The sequence below is a fragment of the Suncus etruscus genome, chromosome 2 (assembly GCF_024139225.1).
Source record: "Suncus etruscus isolate mSunEtr1 chromosome 2, mSunEtr1.pri.cur, whole genome shotgun sequence".
Classification (NCBI taxonomy): Eukaryota; Metazoa; Chordata; class Mammalia; order Eulipotyphla; family Soricidae; genus Suncus; species Suncus etruscus.
In genome coordinates, this window is record NC_064849.1 from 73,422,049 (window position 1) to 73,444,621 (window position 22,573).

General features: G+C 33.9%; 1 non-coding gene across 1 annotated transcript; it reads left to right on the forward strand.

Annotated features, from left to right (window-relative positions):
* The first annotated feature begins 784 nt into the window (after positions 1–784).
* LOC126002682 (small nucleolar RNA SNORA51) lies at positions 785–915 on the forward strand. The gene has a single exon (XR_007493358.1). It is a non-coding gene; the product is annotated as a small nucleolar RNA SNORA51 (small nucleolar RNA).
* The last annotated feature ends 21,658 nt before the right edge of the window (positions 916–22,573 follow it).

The window sequence follows — 22,573 nt, forward strand, 5'->3', positions numbered from 1 at the left end:
TGTACTGTGGGCAAGCACCATACATTTTTGCAGCACTAACACATGGATCCCTGGAATGCAAAACTGTTATTTTCTTTAGGCTCTAGAAAAGTTCAGTTGTTCATTTCATTATTTGTATATGACCTAGCTTCAACATGATAGATAAATATAGGATATGGCTTTGTGTTCAAATTTAAAGTTGAGAATATTTTTAATGGTAGCTTTAATTTTATTTATTTATTTGTTTGTTTGTTTGTTTCGGTTTTTGGTCCACACCTGGTGGCACTCAGGGATTACTCCTAGCTTTGTGCTATGAAATTGGTCCTGGCAGGCTCAGAGGATCATATGGGATGATGGGAATCAAACCTGGGTTCAGTTCGGGTAGGCAGCATGCAAGGTAAACACTACACCACTATGCTAACTCTCTGGCCCCATATTTGAGGATAGTTTTACATGAGATAGGAAAATCACCAATATAAGTTTGATGCATAGATAACCTGGGTTAAAGTTAGGTAAAAATTAGTAACAATTTTTGTTTACTGATTCTCAGAGACAAAATAGAGGAGGACTGGAGGGTCCAGCTCCTGACATAAAGCTCACTACATTGATCGTTTAGTGAAGTCACGGAAATAATTACACTGAGAACTATCATAACAAAATGTGACTGAATGAGGGAAGTAGAAAGACTGTCTAGAGTACAGGCCTGTGTGGGGTGGGGAGGAAGGACACTTGGGATATTGGTCATGGGAATGTTGCACTGGTGAAGGATTTTATATATTAAAAAATCAAAAAAAAGAAAAGATAAGGTCTCCCAATTCTTACCACAGGCTGTGTTCTTTACACTGACTATAGAAAGAGGAGGTACAGTAAATGCACCCCATATACACTTCAACCCAGGCCTTTTCACTGGTCTGTATTGTGAATTGGAGGACAAAAAAAATTAGTAACCATTTAGATAAAAAAAAATTTGTGTCTACAGAATTTGCCACTTCCTAGTAAATACATATTTTGCCTGTAAGAAACACCTGAAGTTTTGCAAAAGAGTTAATTGATAGAGACATTAAGTACTTTAAGTATCCTAAGTGGTTAGAGTAGTGAAGAAAAGATGCTCATTGAATATTGGTTGTTACTGAGAGAAGATTAAATTAAAGACAGGTGACTAAAGAACAAATGCCAGCTTGTGGAGATATATTTGAATAATAAAATCACTCTCACCTGTGCCTTGATGATGCACACTTTCCATGACCTTGAAAATAATGATCATAATCTGAATGGTAACTAAATTTAAAAAAATTTCTATTTCAAAATTTATCATCTCCTTTTAAATTCATACATGTTTCGTATCCAATAAATTTGTCTAATTCCTTAACCGAAAAAAATTATAACTTTATCGAAAACTGATAGTATTCTCCATAGAGTATGCCCACATGCTTAATGTACTTATCAGATTAACTAAGCTGTTTATTTTACTTTAAAGCAAGGCTGTTCATTTAGTATGCTCTCACTTTGACTCTTGAGTATATACTCTTCTTTAATACATTTTCTGTTTATATTTAAGACTATAAAAAAGTTTAATGGAAACTCAGTAGAAATGAAACTCCCTAGTAGGGGGATGCCCTTAGTTTATATAAAATTTCTTTCTTATGCTTTATTCCTTTGACTTACGCTTGAATATTTTCCTGTGTGGGTCAAAAAACCTGGCACAAAAGGTCTAACTAAAATGAATATGTCCTTGATCAGTCATTTTCAATAACTCAAATTATTATTATTAGTAATCAATTCTTGAAAATTATTTTTTCTAAATTTTCTAAATTAACTTCAAATAATTTTAGTTAGGGACTGTGGGTTACAATACTGCTGATAGATTTTCATGTATTCCACAACTACATTCATTCTCCAATAGAAGACACCCTCCCATCCCTGTACCAGTTTGTGCATCTACCATTCTCATCCTTTTTACCCTCAATTTATGTTGCTTTTGTGCATTTGTTATTCCTCAACTTGTATTTTTCTTTATATCACACAATGAGAGATGTCATGCTTTTCTTTCCACCTGACTGACTTAATAGAGAATAACAAAAGGCCCAAGAAAAAATTATCTGTGGAACTTATATCAAGAAAATGCAAATTAAAACAACAAGGGGACCAATAAATATCACAAGAACAAAAATCATCAGTATTGGCTTAGATTAAGAGAAATGCATATTTATTGCTGGGAAATAAACTGGTCTAGTTCTTTTGAAAACAATATGGAAATTTTTCAAAAATATCAAAACAGAAAAAACACATTGGGAATTTAACTTTCAGATGATCCATAAATTTAGTTTCTAGGTATCTATCTCAACTGTCCAAAAACATTATTTAACAAATATTCATAATACCCAAATCTGGAAATAACCCATTCAGTCCAAAATAGATTAAAAACTTTGGTGGACTTGTATACAACATGAAATACTACTACACTATGAGAAATGATGACAATATGTTATTTTCTGCGAGGTAGATGAATCTAGAGAGTATCATGCTTGAGTTATTCTTTTTAAATGTTCCTTTTCATATAACATGAGAATTTATGCCACTGCAATATATTTTCTGGTACTTATGTCTTGCAATTTAAAATTAAGAGATTTTTCAAGTCAAAAAATTCAAATAATTCTTCAAAGTAATTATAAATACTTGAAAAGGAAAGCAACCCTTAATATTGTACATTTAAACTGTCAATTTTATGGGGTACAGTACTTTGGGGTTAAATTTGTGGCTGGTGAGTGGAATGGGTATCTCCTTAGCTTTTGGCAACATCAATACTTCACAGCCTCCCCACTTTTGCCCCCCAACTCCCAGAAAATGTGAAACACTCTGAGATTAGAAAAGCTAAAACAGACAGACTTGAGGTTTCTAGTTTGGAGGTTGTAACTATCTTTCACCTGGAGAATCTGATCCATTGCATTCCACTTGCACTCTTTGGATCTTTTTGGAACAAAAAGAAAATATAAACATAATTTTGCACTGAAAAGGACCTCATTACCCTGTACTATGCACACTGCACAGAAATATCTTTTCTCCCTTGAGTCTTCTTAATAGTCATTGACATAACAATAAACACACTCTTACTAATATTGCTTTGCCATTTTCTGTATAAGCAGTGTATGTTTTTTGCATGCACCTTAACATTCTCACCCTAATATTTTATGAATATGTATATTTTTCCTAATAGCTCTTAGAATATGCATTAAAAGTTATGTCATTCTATTTATGCTGAGCATAAAAAAAGACCCTTACTCCTCTTTGGAGCTGTTTTTTAACCTCTACTGGCAGGCATTCTTCCCACCATAATTTACTTCTTTTGACAATAAGGCTCTTCTCTGTTTACTTGTTATTACACTTTTTCCTAGATGACAGAAGCACTGGAAGAAGTGGCTCCATTAGTGTTAACATCCTTGTTCTTGGTCCACTATGATTCTATTGATGACATGCTTAAGAAACTAAGAAACCATTACAATATGCAGGAGCCCCTACACAGTCAGGACTTATGTCCTGTCAGCCCCAAGCAGGCATGGACTCACTTAATCTCCGAAACATGGGACTAAACCTAACAACATGCATTCAGAACTCTGGTTCTTGAGCAAAGAAAAATTCAGTCTTAACTTATGCCTTGGTTTGTCCGTTCTCCCAGAAAGGAATTTCAGGAGGAAAATAGTATATAGTAAAGAAGAGAAATTGTATTACAAAAGAGCTGGGGCCTAAAAGAATGAGTGCAAGAGCGAATGCAAGCTTCTTCAGTGATAGGGGCTGGGGTGGGGAGAAAGGAAGGTTCTATAAAGAAGAAAGAAATTTCAGACTGTAAAATGTGATGCAGAAATCTCAGAGTAGAGTGAATCACCACTCACCTATTTTTTTTTTCTCTCAAAGATGATGTCACAGGTACTTGACAAGTTGCTCTGGCCTTGGCCTCTGGAAGATAAGAATCTCTTGCTCTCTAATTAAGAACTTGTGGTCTGCATTCAGTCTTATCAGAGTCTTTGTATTGCTGAATGGTCCCTAATTGGGCATTAAAAGCTTCTGAGGGACCATTGAGGTGGAGCTAGAGGTAAGGTGTCTGCCTTGCAAGCACTAGCCAAGGAAGGACCACGGTTCAATCACCCGGTGTTCCATATGGTCCCCCCAAGCCAGGGACAATTTCTGAGCGCTTAGCCAGGAGTAACCCCTGAGCATCAAACGAGTGTGGCCAAAAAACAAACAAACAAACAAACAAAAACAAAACAAACAAACAAAAAGCTTCTGACCCTTGACTTGGGCTATTTTACATAGTCTGTTCCTTGTCTGTTCCTGGATGGTAGTGTTAAGCTCTTTTCAGATCACAAACTGATTTATGACATTTATTGAAATTCATTGTCAAGGAAATACATGTCCTAACCTGCCCTCTTCAAAACCTCTTAATATTGGTAACTATTACATCATTAATGTAGAACAAAGATTAACATGATCAAGGAACAAATAAAATAATTTTGATCTTGAAGAAAGTCAGGGATGGGAGAGAAAAATAATCTAAATGTCTATAATTCACAGAATCAAACTGGGTTTGGAAAGAGGTAAGGCACTTGCTTATACTAGGCTATGAGCCCTAGGATTATATAAGGTCCCCTGGACTCTGACAAGAGTGACCCTTGAGCACAGAACCAGATCTAATTTCTGTACACCATTTGTTGAGTCTCTCCTTAAACAACAACAAAAAATTTTTGGCCCAAATCAGACTTGTTATATGATAGAAAATATAACTATATCTATTAAAAATAAACAAACCAGTGTTTTTCAAGAATACTTATGGAAACCAATACTGGACCAGAGGTCGGTCCAAAGAAAGGACACTTTACTTACCCTTCTCTCAACCTCTTGACTTCTTCATTTTGGTATATTAATAGAGAGGAGTTACCTCAGGGGACTAGCCTACAGGGAATCTTATTCTTCATTTGGAATTAATTAGTCTGCAGTATACCCTTTTTTCCCTGTTCTTTCTAAAACCATTAAGTAGAAAATCCAATTGCTTAGAAATTATAAATCATTCATCATCTTACTTCTTGTCATGTTGCCAACAAACCTACTGTTCTTTGATCCAAAATACCAAGAAAGAAGCGTGGTTTGATAACCTTTGCTAAATATTTAATAAGACATTTATCCTCGTTATTAAATAAGTAAGAGTTTGCCTTAGTTAGCCAGACACAAATAATTCAACTCTATGCTGTTCTTAAACTGGAATAGCTTTAGATGTGGCATTACTCAGGTTCAAGGAAAACTATAGCTCCAACTGAGTTCTTCTGAGTCAGGAAGATTTTTGCTTAGCAGGAGAACAAGTAAATCCTGGGTAACAGGAGATTTGACCTGGAGGTAATTCTAAATTTAAATGAGTGTGTGCTGGATATGCATTTTACATGCAAAGAGAAATGCACATCAATGTGAGAGAACAGAGTAGAATTCTAATATAAAGAAGAGATGGCTTTATAGCACAACTATAATTTTTTATGATAAAGCATGTGTCTCTGGTGGTCACATAATTTGGTGTAGTGGTAATTTAAGTAATTAAAGTAATGGTAAGTAACAGTTTTTTAAAGACAGTGGGCTTTAATTTATCTTTATTTTCCATATATTGTTGGATTAATATTGATATGGACTCAATGATCAAACTTTATTTTACCCTCTTCAAGATGTTTATTCAAAAATTTCTAAAGAATAAGATGTTATTGTTAATAATTATTATTTTAACAATTGTTATTTGTTATTTTAATATGATTTAATATTAATATTAATTATTTTAATAAATTCTATTCAATGTAACAAAAAGAATTGATGTGCATTCTTCTACAATGGATACAATTAATTAGTAACTAAAATTTATAACAATTACATAAATATATAAACTATTACATTCTAAAGAAATTTAATGCTCTATTTATGGTATTGTATTTTTACATCAACAAAATCTATCAGTAAATTTTGATGCTAATATTCCAAGGGCATATTAATTATATCTTTTGTTTTTACAATTACATTTGCACTTTAACCTTTGATTATTTTAATAATTGAAGACAACGCAAAGTATTTTTCACTATTGTGCTTACAATGATGGGATCTTTTTTCTTTAAATGTTATTCTAATAGATTTTGCCTCCTTGAAATGAGTTACTGATTTGATAATGAGTATAACCGTTAACATAAATTGTGAAGTAGCCTTATAAAAAGGATTTTCAATTAATGTCTTTTTCAAAAATATTAATTATGGGGGCTGAAGTGGTGGTGCAGCGATAAGAAGTTTGCTTTGCACATGGCTGAACTAGGATAGACCCTTGTTCTATCCCCCGGCATCCCATATGGACCCCAAGCCAGGAGCGATTTCTGAGCACATAGCAGGAGTGACTCCTGAGCATCACCAAGTGTGGGCCAAAAACAACAAAAAATAATTATGAATAAACATTTCAAAGACATATCTGCTGATACATTGCATGATCATTTTAAACCTTTTTTGACCTATTTTTCACATGCATTTGGTATTTATTAGAAATGATGACTTTAGGATCAAATCATCTATGTTGTTTATGCATTTATATTACTTGCATATGTATATATTTATATTCTACATTTATATAGACATATTTATTTGTATTAATTCAGACATAGGTAGCAGAGACAAAAGTCATGGCAAGGTGCTTTGCATACATACAATGACACAGCTTAGAAATTTTGATACAATATATATTTCACTGGGAACCCCATGGATTACTCTTGAAGCACAGCATTAAGGTTGTTCATGAACACATTTGGGTGTGGCCCAAACCCCACCCCTAAAAGAAAGTCATACTACACAGTTCTTTGTTTCTGGCGAACTCTTCCAAACCTAATAAAATACATGATATCATACCAAATCCCATTATCACAGTCTACTGGACACATCTTCAAAATTCTGATTATCTATTTTCCAAACTCAGGTAACCTCAGTTCACTAGTAATGCAAGATATCTTTGTTTGGTTGATTTTTATCTTATCTTTGCTGTCTTTGATTACAAAAGAAAACACAGTCGTACAATATTTATCTTTCTCATTGAATTTTGCTTATGATAGTTCCCTGTAATCCCACATATGAGTTGTAAAAGGAATATTTCATTATTCTCATAGTTGGATATGTTTCTATTGTTTATATAATATTTTCATTATTTACCCAATAAAATATTTTCATTATTCACCCAATAAAAAGTGAATATGAGCTCTTTATTTATAATTATTGTGTGCTTGGTTTGTTTCTAGGTCCTGGATATTGTAAATAAACTGTAATATATATAGAAGAGCATATATCTTCTGGAATTAGTTTTATAATGTTCTTTGGCCAAATGCCTAGAAACAGTATTACTGGTTCATATATTAACTCTATTATTGTGATATGTTTGCTAGATATTTATACTGTTTTCTACATTGTGGTGAAACTTCTTATATTTCACATGGTGTATGAAGATTCAATACTCTATATTTATGATATTTTCATGATTGCCATGTTTTCATGGGGAAGATGAAACCTCATTGTTATTTTAAAGTGCTTTCACTGTGTCATTGATTTTATCACATATATTTTATTTCTTGTATGGTGAAATATTGATCCTGCTGTGCTGACCATATTTTTAATTTATTATTGACATATTTTAGTTCTTAATATTTTTACTCTCAAGCCCCTTGTTAAATATATTATAGATGAGTACTTTTTCCTTTCAGTTGGAAGATTTTATTTTTTGGTAGCTTCTTTTCTTGTACAAAGCTTTTTAGCTTGATGTCATTTCAGTTATTTTGCTTATTTATTTTGTGATGGTTGAGTTGAATTTCCAAATATTACAATTAAGGCAATGTTGATCCATATGTTGAGAATATTTTTATAAATCTTTATTTAAGCACCATGATTACAAGCATGTTTGTGGTTGGGTTTCAATCATAAACAGAATACCCCCTTCACCTTCAACATTCCCACCACCAATACCCCCCCTCCACCCCTGCCTGTATTTGCGACAGGCATTCTACTTCTCTCATTCTTTAATATTGTCATGTCAGTTGTTAGTGTAGTTATTTTCCCAACAGCTCTCACCACTCTTTGTGGTGAGCTTTAAATAGTGAGCCGATCATTCCGGCCTTTCCAGCCCTTAACTCTATTGTCTCTGGCCTTATTACAGTAATGTATTTAATTTTTCTTAATACCCATAGATGAGTGAGACTATCCTGTGTCTATCTCTCTCCCTCTGACTTATTTCATTCAACATAATAGATTCCATGTACATCCACATATAGGAAAGTTTCTCATGTGTTGAGAATTTTAATGTTTCAAATTTTGAGAATAAAATTGCTGATTCATTTTATTTTTTTAAATGTAAAGTGTGAGAAGTGGTTCAGCTTAAATTAAATGTGGCTATTTAGTTTATTCAGAAATATTTGTTGAAGAATCTACCTTTTTACTATGGTGTAATCTTTGGCTTTTTTGTAGTAAATGAATCATCTATAAATATATGATTTTCCTACTATTGATTCTACATATGCGTACATGAGTTTATCAATATATGTAATATATTGCACTATAAAAGATATATGACTATATTATCCCAATATATATTTATATTAAGTGCATAATATTTTCTTTTTCTCAGAAATGTGTTGATTAGGTGGTCTTTGGTAATTTCATAAAAATTGCAGAACTTCTGTTCTCTTGACTTGAAATGTCATTGGAATTATGGTAGGGATGTCAAAGAATTCCTAAAATGTAGTTTTATAATATTGTTACATTGAATCTATCTTATTTTCTGTGGTATTTTTTTCTGATTTATTTTAGGAAGTTTGATTTTTTTTATTATTTGTTTTGGGGCTCAGGGGTTACTCCAGGCTTTGTGATAAGAAATTAGCCTTGTTGAGCTTGGAGGACTAAATGCGATATTGGGGATTGAACCTGGGTTGTCCACGTGAAAGACGTAGAACCTACCCAATGTGCTATTACTCCAGTTCTTTTAACATTTTGACAATATTTTTATACAAAAATTTTTACCTCCTAAAAATATTTCAGGGCACTTAATTTTTATATACTTTTCTACTTGATTTCAAGTGGGCTTTTCTTCTTAATGTTCATGCTCATTGATTACATATAAAATGCAATACATTTCTATATGTAGATCTTTTATATATTATATTACCATAGTATCTTATTATTATAAATATACTTATATATAATATATCTCATTACTATATTGTTTTATTATTTATCATTGTTTTTACTAAAGATTTCAGGTTTCTCTATAAATTATTATATCCAATATAAATAATGATAGTTCATTTCCAGATTGAATTCTTATTAATTTTCCTTACCATAACTGTTATGAAAATAGAATTTTGAATAATCATGGTGAGAATAGTTTCACAAAAAATTTTCTTTTTCACAGTTAATTAAGATGTTAGCTATGATTTTTCATATATATCTTTTACTTGGTTCATTTATGTTACTTATATCTCTAGTATAAAAGAAATTTTTCATACATGAATGAATATTCAATCTCGTCAACAATTTACTGCATGCCTGTTATTGTGATCATATTGCAATTTCCTTTTCTTTTGCTAGTGTTCTTTATTAACATTAATTTTTATCTGAATGTTAAGTCATATTTGTATTCAAAATATTTATTTTATTTGTTATTTTATATGATGTTATCAGTGCACTGTTAAATTTTATTTACAATTTTTTGAGATTTCCAGCTTCTTATTTATCAGGGATATATTCTGTTTCCTTCTATTTCATTGATACCAAAATGGTGTTAGCCTCATAAAACTTTATGAGTTGCTTTGGGCCACACCTGGTTACACTCAGGGTTTACTCCTGGCTATGCGCTCATAAATCTCTCCTGGCTTGGGGGACCTTATGGAACGCTGGGGCATAGAACTGCTATCTGTCCTAGATTGGCTGTGCAAGGCAAACGCCCTACCACTTGCACCACAGCTCCGGCCCCCCATCCTTAAAGTTTTAGCAGAAACCAGTAGGAAAACAATTTTCTGATCCAGGGTTTGTGATTCACAGGAGATTTCTGTTTATTGTCTCACATTTTTTAGTGTATTTGTTTTCTTCTCATCCATTGGCCATGAAAGGTTATAGTATTATAAGAATCTAAATATTTCTTCTAAATTACCCAATTGTCATTTCTATGTCTATATGAGCAACATTTATTTTATTTGTATCTTTGTTATCTATTTCAATATCTTTCATTTCTGATTCTACTTATTAGATTTTTCCCTCATGTCTTCTTAATGAGCCCAGAAAAATACTTGCTAATTTTGTAAAATAATATCTGTCACTTTATCTAACTATTATATTTTTGAGTTTTATTTTATTAATTTCTATTTTATTAATAAATATTTCATTCAATATTTAAAATTTTAAAATTGAGTCATAGCAAGCTGTTCTAAAGATTTCCTTTTGATGCACACTCAGGGATCTTACCCAGAAGTACCTGGACACTATCTGCATTGCTGGGGATTAAATGGAAGTGGAAATGGAATGTCAGCCACATGTAGGACCAATGCCTTAACCTAGTGTTATCTCTCTGGTCCCACTATTTTTTCTTTACAGTGGATAATGAGATACCCATTACAGACACTTTCTTTCTTCCTACTGTTAGTATTGCTGATCACAAATGTACTAATAGTTGCATGAACTAGAGAAAGTTATTCAAATGTCATATTTCTTATGATTATTCCTGTTTCTGTTTTTTAATCTATAATTTCTTCATTGAGACCATTGTGAATTACAAGTCTTTCACAACTGAAAGTCACTATGTGACTTTCAGGCATAGATTGACAGTGAATTAGGGCCATTCCCACTACCAGTGTTGACCTGCCTCCACCATAGTGTTCCACATCCATCCCAAACTTCCAATCATAGCCTGCTGAACTACTAGAGTAACAGGTTCAACAAATGCCTTACTGCTATGCTAACTCTCTGGCTCCATATTAAAATTTTTAGTGTCTTCATATGTATCTAGTTATCATAAGAGCCATTTAATATCATGCTATTTATTCTCTCTATATATTTTTCTCTTATTAAGTTTTATTTTATATTTGTGATTAAAAATATAATAAATACATATCTTAAGATGCATTATTATAAAGGTATTAAGCTTACATAGGTAATATAGGCCTCACAATTAGGTCTTCTGAGATATTCTTGTGGGGAATGAAATCCAAGACACTTTTTCGTATCACAGACCTTGGTCTAGAGTTTGAGATATGATTTGCGGCATTTCGTGGTCCTGTAGTGTCCTTGAGCTGGGGGTTTTGCTGAAGCTGATTCCGGTATCATGCAACAGTCAACGATTTGATGAGGGTGAGAGAGGCCACAAAGCTTGAATCAGCAGACATGTTCGTTGTGCCTTCTTGCCGAGACACGGATGGAGGGATGGAGAGGGTGTCTTTCATTGAGGAGCTGGATGGTGGTCTGTTGGGGCAGGAGGTCCGTCTTGGTGCCTAACTAGGTAAGAACTGAGGGTAAAGAAGGTTAAATCTGGGGAAGATAACAAATCTGGGTTGGGAGATGAGGGAGTAGAAGGGTCTCTGGGTGGGAGAGGGACAATATAGAAGAGAGGCTATATACATTGTATAGATGAATTGTTTAAGTATGAGGCTTGGCAGTCAGGGAGGACCACTGTATACAAAGTAACGTTCACAAACACACTGACTTCAAAGATCTATTGGAGTGCTATCCTCCGTAAATAGGGTATTCCATTTGCTTTCCTATAAATAGTAAAAAATTGGAATATTTTGGATGATGTTAAAAAGGGTATTGTCGCTGGTTATCAGTAAGAAAAGATACCCCTGCAGGAGGTCTGGTATCATTAAGGGATTTTTTTTCTTTGGCTAGCTGTCCTGGCATGTGGGGTCTCTGAGCCCAGCTCTGGCCTCTCCAATTTGTGGATGGATAGGGGTGGAGTTTTCCTTCCTACCCATCCCCCCCAGGGCCCAGGTTACCGGCTCTGGCCATGAAGGCCATTCTGGCATGGGGGAATCTCGTCTCCCGGACTGTGTTCAGTCAGGGGGGTCTTTGGCTAGCTGTCCAGCCCAGTGCCCACAACATACCAGTACAAGGGGAACCAAACTCCTGGCATGTGGGGTCTCTGAGCTCAGCTCTCGCCTCTGCAGTTTGTGGATGCATAGGGGTGGAGTTTTCCTCCCCACCCATCCCCCCAGGGCCAAGATTACCAGCTCTGGTCGTGTTATGTATTCCTAAATATACAGATAGCTTCCCCATCACTTGTTCTTCAAATACCTTTTGTTTTATTCCTTTTTTAATTTACTTTTTTATCTCAGTTTTATCTATTTGTTCTATTTTTATATATACATATTTTCTCTATCCTCACCGTTTTGGTGCTGCTTGGTACAATAATCAAGACAACTTCTTGCCTAGGATAAAAGCTCAGACCACACAAAGATACTGTGTGTGTAGCCTGTCATCCTTACCCAGAATAGCACCAGCAATACAAAAGGACACCGTACATTTTTGTATAGGCACAGTAAATAAGGGGAAATCATAGACACAGAAACAAGATCTTATCTTTTAAAGATAAGAACTCACACTTTTTTTTACAAGGGTACCTCCCATCCTGAATATATGCCATGTGTAAATAACTTAGTCTCCACGAGATTGGACAGTGTTAGTTCATTCGCAAACCCCAGATCTCAGACTGAAACAACCTCCTGCAACAACACCAGGAACTAAGCTTCAATGGGATATTTACGTGTGCCAGTGTTAATATGACAGCGAAGACATCGAGGAAATGACAACTTGACCTAAGACCAGGAGGTCCTATCACATTACCTAACACTAAGTGGAAATCAGAAGATGTATCATCCTTTGAACTATGAAAAATAAGAACAATAACTACAGAAAACTGACTTTGACAACCGTGACTGGGCAGAACTTACCTTGAGATCATTAAGGAAAACCTTACCCTAGGTTGTAGCCCAGGACTCTTACAAAAAGCAAAATTTCTTAGTACAGAGGTCCAATTTTGACAACAGACTGAGCAGAACCTTTGGAACCATAATTTCCTAGACTTAGGCTTAAGGAACGAGCAAAAATATGGAGCGGAGCACATATACAGAAAACTGAACACACCAACAATGATGGAACAGGACCTCTAGAACCCTAAAGACTCTATCCTAGGCTTGTTCTAGGACCTGTGTAAATACCAAGATTCCTAGCTACAGTGGCCTGATTTTCTCATCCACAAGAGAGGGAAGGTTCCTGACACCACAAAAAAAAAATCCCTGGGATATGGCAATGAGTATGTATGGAGCCAGTGGTTGTTCCCATGACAATATGCTTCAAGAGTGGAGAAACCCTGAATCTCTTAGGCCACGGGAATTTCCTTCCTTCCCCAATACTTACTGTGCCTATGCAAAAAAAAAATGTGGGGGAACACCAAACCCTGCCACTCCAGCATTCCTTTTTCTTGTTTTGTTTTGTTTGTTTTTGATATTATTTTCCTTCTCCTTTTTCTTCCACTTTTTTCTTTCTTTTTTACTCTTCTGGATATTATTTGGTGATTTTTTTTAGTAGTTGATACCAAATGTCAAATGTTTCTTCTCTTTTCCTTAACCTTTATATCTCCAACAGAATAGCATAACTTGAATCATTCAGCCTCATAATTTGAGGTGGGAAAATGATGATACCAGGACCAGTCATATGAACATGTAGTGCAAATAAAAAATGACTAGACTGGAACACCAAACTCAAACTCAATTACAGAATAGATACCCAATCTACAACAAGCTGTAAAGTGGAGACAAGTTACATTAGTATTCTGGGGGATAAGGGAAGTAGATATGGGAGACATGCTGGGAACAGGAGTGGAGGGAGGACAACATTGGTGGTGGGAATGTCCTTCACTCATTGTCACTATGTACCGTAAATAATTCTGTGTAATGCACTTCAATCACAATAAAAAGTATAATAAATGTCATTTAAATTATTTATGAATTTTAATATTACTTATTTGGTGTTTAAAAATATATTCTTTCTTCAAGAAAGTTCCAAATGTCCTCAAAAAATAAAGTCTTCTCAGCTTTCTTTGATGATGAATAATATTTATTTCAATTTCTTTGTTTCAATAACTATATACAGACAAGCAGCTAAGCTTCATACGAGACTCACAAAAGTAGCTTGAAACTTGCTATTAATGTTGTTTTATATTTTTAAGTTTTAGGGATATTTTATTATTTTTTTTATAATTATCTTTATTTAAACACTGGGATTACAAACATGATTATAGTTGTATGATTACAGTCATGTAAAGAACACCCCCCTTCACCAGTGCAACATTCCCACCACCAATTTCCCAGATCTCCCTCCTCCCCTATACATGGATGTACATGGAATCTATTATGCTGAGTGAAGTAAGTCAGAGGGAGAGAGAGAAAGACGCAGAATGGTTTCACTCATCTATGGGCTTTAAGAAAAATGAAAGACATTTTTAACAGTATCTCAGAGACAAGAGAGATGAGGGCTGGTAGGTGCAGCTCATGACATGAAGCTCATCACAGAGTGATGAGTGCAGTTGGAGAGATGACTACACTGAAAACTGTCATAACAATGTGAATGAATGAGGGAAGTAGAAAGCCTGTCTCGAGTACAGGTGTGGGGGGGTGGGAGGAGGATATTTTATTTTTAATGATACTTTTACAATTTAAAAAGATGGTTTTTTCATTGATTAAAAAAATTCACGTCAACACAAACTTCCTTCACAGATAAGCATCACTCTAAAAAGAAAGCATTTATATTTTTGAGCATTTACTTTAACTTTAAAAACATCTTAAATTTTTCCTTCTGTGCATATGAGCCCCAAACTACATTTCTCTTTTTACTGATAGTTTGTCCTAATTTAACACAAACCTTCCCCACCCCCTCACCAACACACACACAGGGGCCAGAGCGATAGAGCAGCAATAGGGCATTTGCCTTACACGTGGCTAACCAAGGACAGACCGGGGTTCGAAACCCTGAGTCCCAGAAGGTCCCCAGAACCAGGAGCGATTTCTGAGTGCATAACCATCAGTAATTCCTGAGTGTCACTGGGTGTTGCCCAAAGTGAAAATAAAAAAAAACCACCTTTTGTTTTTTGTTTGTTTGTTTGTTTTTCCCTCTTAATTTTTAGAAGCTACTGATTAATTTACTAATAAAATGCCACTTTATAAAGATAAATTAATCAGAAAAATAACACAGATATCCTCAGCTTTGGTTGTGGAATAAATAGTAAAATTTAATCTTTTTTTTTTTTTTTTGGTTTTTGGGCCACACCCGGTAACGCTCAGGGGTTACTCCTGGCTATGTGCTCAGAAGTTGCTCCTGGCTTGGGGGACCATATGGGACACCGGGGGATTGAACTGCGGTCCGTCCAAGGCTAGCGTAGGCAAGGGAGGCACCTTACCTTTAGCGCCACCGCCCAGCCCCATAAAATTTAATCTTTAACTGTAATTTTTGCCACAGAAGCCCTCAGATTGTAGGCTGCTTTGCAGTCTTTTTATGAATAATAATCACCTCACATGGCTTGAATTCTACACTAGAGAAACTATATTATTCCCTTGGCTCTTAAGGTAACTACAAGTTAGTTTAGCAATAACATATTCCATTCTTGGTAAATAATGTTTTCTCTGCTTTCTACAAAATCAGAAACAAGATTCTAAATCCATAAATATGGACTTCTCTCTATGGCACTGATAGGATAAGGAGATATTGAAAAACTTTATGAAAATTACCTGTATCTTCAGTTTATTATTTCATCTTTTGGTCCTTCCTTGGCATTGCATATGGTCTCCTGAATTCTGTGAGAAAACTATTAATAGAAGTTTTTTAATTATTTTATTATTATTTTGAAATCTGGGCTTAAAAAATTAAAATAATTCATTTAGATTAATTTACACACATGTGACTACATATACATATATGTCCATATGTTAAAATATGGACCTTTAAAAACTATAATATAGAAAGCCTTCATAGACAGTATTTCATCAGTCTACAAGACAATTTTTTCTTCTATTGAAAGTGTTGATAGAAGACATGCTGAATAAACTGTCATAAGTTTGCAAAGGTAAAAAGACATCTATATATTTTATCAAACACAGTAGGGAGTCATTGTTAAACCCATATTTTAAGATAATAAAGGAGAAACTATTATAACAAGTAATTGGAAAGATCTGCAGAGATGTGTAGTATAATATAATAGGAATAATATCTTTGAAAAAAGTAATTAGGTCACTTACAAACCACAACAATCAAATAGACTATAATATATATAACTTTCTCTTTTTCAGTCTTCTAAATTTTACCATCCAGTGTACATTAGCCAAAACTAAGTTGAACCCCAAGAGGGAATGAAAAAAGTTAAAGTTCTATATAGAGTTCAGTTCCTGGCAGTCTTCAGAATAGAGGAAGATTTGATAAATATCTATGGGTAAGTAGATAGACTTTTACTATTTAGTATAATGCAACACCTTTAATAAATTGAAATAACTAAGCAATGACATATCTAATATTTTAAAAGCCATAGAAAGTTAATTAAAAATGTCTTTGGTTTTTTATTGGTTAACATTAAAATCTTTGGTTTTCTATTCTACCGAAGAATTTAAGTTTTACTGAGATGAAGTCCTAGCATAATCTCAAATCTAAGATATACAAAAACAATTTACTGAAAACTGTAATCTAACAGAAAATGTTGGGAAAACCTTCAATAAAATTATACGTTATAGTCTGCCACAGTGACAAACACAACCAGTCTAAGTAGGCGGAAATACAGCATTTTATATTTGCAACCTCAGCCATTCGGAAATGATTCGGGGATAAATTATGCAGGATGGATAAACTGTGCACCCCAAAGGTTATATCAATAACATTGTAATTTTAGCAAAGCACTAAGGAATTGGTACCTACATTTCTTGATAGGTACTTAGAGTGCAGCTAACTTACATTATGGGTCACATTAAAGACCATGTGATATTTCTTGTAACTCTCTTGCCACCTATGTTCCCTTTCATTTCTAATGAACCTTTTTATTTTTCCTTGCTCTAAAAATTTAGTAATATCCTGGGATTGTATTCTTTTATTTCTCCTTTCAATGTATGCGCACCCTATATGAACACTATCATCCATTATCATATTTTTAACATCCACAGTAATAATGAGTCCCAAATGTTTACCAACTGCTCTAATTTTTCTCCTGAGCTCCAGACCCTAATGTTTTCTTGACTAACTGGCCACTGTTATGTGGACATCCTGGGGAGATTTTAAACATTATTAAACAGGTCTAACATTCTGCACAAGGCTGCTTTTCAAATTATCCACCAATGAGCAATCTTGAAACTTGTGGCCTTCTTTTAACATTATTAAGGCCAACCTCTTATACCTAATTCTTAAAGAATATATGCCCTGTATTATAGAAACTCTTCTCTCAATATAAAAAAATGTCGAGGGCCGGTGAGGTGGTGCTAGAGGTAAGGTGTCTGCCTTGCAAGCACTAGCCAAGGAAGAACCGCGGTTTGATCCCCCGGTGTCCCATATTGTCCCCCCAAGCCAGGGGCAATTTCTGAGCATTTAGCCAGGAATAACCCCTGAGCATCAAACGGGTGTGGCCAAAAAAAAAACCCCAAAAAATTAAATTAAATTAAATTAAATTAAAAAATGTCGGTGAGGGGCAGGAGTTGATAGTACAGCTTGTGGGTGTTTGCCTTCACATGCTGGCCAAGGTTTGATCCCCAGCATCCCATATAGTCCCTCAAGCGTGACAGGAATAATTTCTGAGTGCAAAGCCAGAAGTAACCCCTGAGCACCACTGACAGAGGACAGAAAGTGATGAAGAAGAGAGCCTGAGGCAATTAAAGAAAAAAATAGCTTCATTTGACTGACCAACTAGACTAATTTTTTTTGTTTCCCTTTTTTTTTTTTTTTTTTTTTGTTTTTGGACCAGACCCAGTGATGCTCAGGGCTTATTCCTGGCTATGGGCTAAGAAATAGCTCCTGGCTTGGGGGACCATATGGGACACTGGGGAAGAAATCGAAGTCAGTCCCGAGGTCATTCTGGGTCAACTGCCTGCAAAGCAAACGATCCGGCCCCTGTTTTCAATTTCTTTTTGGTTTGTTTATATTTATCGTTCTGGGTTCTAGAAACTCAAAGTGTGCTGATCATTCTTGCAATGACTTTCTTTCTCAAACTTGTTTATTTGTATTTTCTTTTTGCTTTTTAGGACACATTGCAGTGTTCAGGCCTTACTTATAATTATGAATTCATGGCTCATTTGTGATAATTTTCAGGTAACAGTGTGGGATAACAGGGATAAACTCCACATAGTTTATGTGTAAGACAAGTGTCCTACCTACAGTATAATTTTTACAACCCCTGTATTCTTTTTGAATCTATAGTCACAGGACATTTTTCTCCTACCTGTATTTAATAACCTAAAAAATAAATCTGGGCTTCAATAGCAATTTCAAATCTTTTCTTTTGCCAAATAATATATTAATGATGCATTTTAGCTAATTTTTGTAAAGAATAAAATATGTACCAAGATCTATTCATTTCATCTCTAAAATACATAACCTATTGAGTGGTGCAAAAATATAATGAGAGTGATTGTCTTATGCAAAGTCCATCAGGGTTCAATATGGTACCACATAAGGGACTTCATCCCTAAGCACAAAATCATGTATTACTATGAATTTATATGGAGAAAAAATGCTTCTTTTCAAGATATTTCTTTCTTGTTTTATTAAGATATAGTAAATGTGATTTTTCTCATTCCATTTATTTCTATGTTACTATGGATACATATAATTTGTAGTCATAACTATGATTTAATATGAATTAACAATATTTTCTTTCCTCAATGTATAATTTTCCAGATTTATAAAAATTCTATATTAACCTACTGATAGAAATTGATGTTGAAGTAATTTATTTTCATTAACTGTAATAGAATTATGTGATTTGCACAAGATTTCCTTGACCATATCATGCTGTGCTTTTTATTTCTATGAGAAGTATGGAAATATAGATATTAATAATTTCTTCTGAAATGGTATTTCAATTTCTTAATCTGCTTTCTCAGAAACAATGGCTATTTGAAGTAATGTTCCCTCAAGGTGCTGAGGGACTCAGATGATATGCCCAGCAATTCAAACCCTTCAGTGCTGGCCTGAGGTTTCAGAGTTCAGCTCTGCTATGCAGGAACCAAACCACACCTAGAAGTGCCTGGGTTCCTTGTGCTGGAAATAGTAAATATAGTGCTTGAAATCAAACCCAGAGCTGTTATTGCACTAGATATGCACTACAACTCTTTGAAAAACTTCCTTCTAGCTTGGCCCAAACAAAAGATCTTTTATGACAGTGAGTATTTTTAAAAGACTTCTTATTAATCAAAAATTAATCAATGGATGAGTTTAGGGTGATAATGTATTGGATACAACACTTTGAATGCAACCCATCTAGGTTCGATTCTAACGACCACATATAATCTCAGGATCCCTCCAGGAGTGATCCCTGACCACAAATTCAGCAATAAATCCTGAGCATCATTTGGGAATGGTCCAAGGCCCATATACATATATATGTATAAATAACATTGCAAATATAAATATACATAATATACCAATATATCAATTAAAAGAACACTTTACATGTATATAACATATTCTATTTATGCCATATATTGAGCATGGTTTTATCATAAAGATTAATAGACAAAATATTTCTCTAAAATCTGTTTATTATATTTATTAGTCTCCCCAAAGCATATTTAATCTATGAAAATATCAAGGTGATTTTTCTTTTACTCAAAAGAAAAATGTTATTAATGCTCCAATACTATAGAAAGCTTGATTTATCACATTTTTATTATATTTTGTATTATTCTGTAGTCTCAAAAGATGCTGCCCTTCTATACACAGAGAAAAATATTATTTTACTTAGTTAGATGGAAGAGAACATTTGTAATTCAGAATCATCCAGATCAATTTGCTGTTCATTTAAACATGCTTAACACAGACACGAGAAGGCAATGTTGAGCCTCAGTCATATTGTCCATTTTTTTAAACACATTTAATGTTGTTTTTCTTCAATGTTATTTTTTTCTAACACAAGGACATCCCCATTGTCACATTCACATATCACAGTTTAAGGAAACAGAATAATTTATTTTATTTATTTATTTACTTATTTATTTATTTTGGGGGTCACACCCGGTGATGCTTAGGGGTTAATCTTGGCTTTGAACTCAGAAATCGCTCCTGGCTTATGGGACTCTATGGGATGCCAGGGATTGAACCCAGGTCTGTCCTGGGTTATCCATGTGCAAGGCAAACACTCCTATTGCTGTGCTATGGATCTGGCCCTAAAACCAAACTAATTTCTGTTAAAGGCATAGGAAGGATTGTACTTTTTCCTGGTAAATGTGTTCTAAGTTTGAACTTTAGGCCCATAAAAATACGAAGACATATGAAATATAAGGTACCTCACTTATGAAGTATTTTACTACTTATAAAGTTTTGACACATCATATATAGAATCACTTATCTATCCTACATTAATCAACATTAGTGGAAAAGATACAAATAAACACTGCTTGCATACTAAAATACTAAGATTACCATAAAAGAAAATTATATCCACAATAATATTTGCTTTTAGAATTAGTATGTTTGTTTCTGACTATAGCATATCAGGTACCACAAATAGTTCCTACAATTATTTAGCACTAACTTCTTTAAAATTTCCATTAAACAAATTAAGAGAACATGCTTTCCATTTGCCTATCATAAAATCTTTCCAGTGACCACTGAATTGATAATGTGGTAAGTAGGAAGCAGTGGTAAGTGATTCCAGGCAATAGCAAATATATATTATTAACCCCATTATCAGAAACTATAAAAAATTTACCAAAAGTTTCTTCCAATTTCTGGATATCATTTGGAAGAACTGGTTAATGACAATACTATACAGATGAATACAAATATGTATATTTAAGAATCATAACAGAGTTGACTTGACATCAGTTCTAGGGCTCTTTCTAGCTATCTCCTTAAAAGACCATTCAGTGTCAGGACTCAATCTAGGACTTCAAACTATTTTTAAAATATAATTCAAGTAATATGGTCAGAGAAGTGATAAAACTTTTGGCACTGATGTATAAATATATTATCCCTACTGCCTTCAAAGAGCCCATTATTCTCTACTAATGTTATCTGCCATCTTTAGTGGGATCTTCATTCCACTTTCCCCTTCCTACATTGGTTATTAGTAAATGCTGTAATCCCAGATCATGTGATTTCCATTGTTCCATGATAATGTGTGCCTCCTTGTTTTCTTTCTTTCTGTATTTCAGAGTAGTGAGACTGTCATTGGTCTTCTCTCTTACTTATTTTGCTCAATATGATAACTTTTAGCTTCATCCATGTTGCTGATGTAAACTACATGGTTTCATATTTTCTTGCAATATGGGGAAATTATCTCAAAAAATAAATTTGCATGAGATAGATATTAAAACAGAAAAAGACACCCTTACTAAATAGAAGGAAAATATTAGGTACATTAAATCAGAAAGGATAACAATTAAGATAAAGTACTCACAAAACTCAGCAATAATACTGTCAACAAATAAATAAAAATATCAATATTACCCCAAAATAAGGAGAGGAAATGTATAGACATATTTCAGAAGGCCATTAGTTATATGGAAAACTAATCATTCCATGTTATTAGGCAACTGTAAATCATAACATTATTATTAAAGCTAAACATTCTTAGAATTTTCTAACTATATATTTAACTTGATTGATTATAAAGACATAATGCAATTTAGTAGTTGATAATAATGTAGCCAAAGTCCACTTGATGAAAATAGTATACAATTAATTCTAAAACCACATATTCTCTCTCTCGCCAGACAAGTAAAGATTTCCACAAAATTTCCCTCAAGGTGGGCATCAGTGAACTTTCTTAAAGTAAGTGCAATTTCCAGAGTATATTATAATATCTCGATGAGTTTTAATAGCATATATGTATAGCACTTAATCAACGAGTTTTAATAGGCAGCAACACATATTGTTCCCTGAGCCCACAAGGAATGATCATTGAGTAGAGTTTCAGGAGAAAACACTAAGGACATATAGTTGTGGTCCCTTCTTCTCATAAAACTAAAAAGAAATTATTTTATAAATTTTATTACATGCCTGCTATTCATTTAAAAATATCTATTAAAAACTGGCCAGAGCCTGAGAGATAATACAGGGGGAAAATGTACTTGCCCTGCACACAAAAGAACAGGGTTCAAACTCAGACACACTAAATGGTCCACATGCCTGTGAGGATTCATTCTTGAGTTCAGAAACAGGAGAAACCCTCAAGTACCATCAGTCAGGCCCCAAAACAAACTGAAATAAAGCAAAACAAAAACCCTCCCAAATTGCTTATGTGTTAGTCATTATGTTATATCATAGCAGTATTTGTCATGTAGAATACACAATATCTTAGGAAAATATAATTCTAATACAA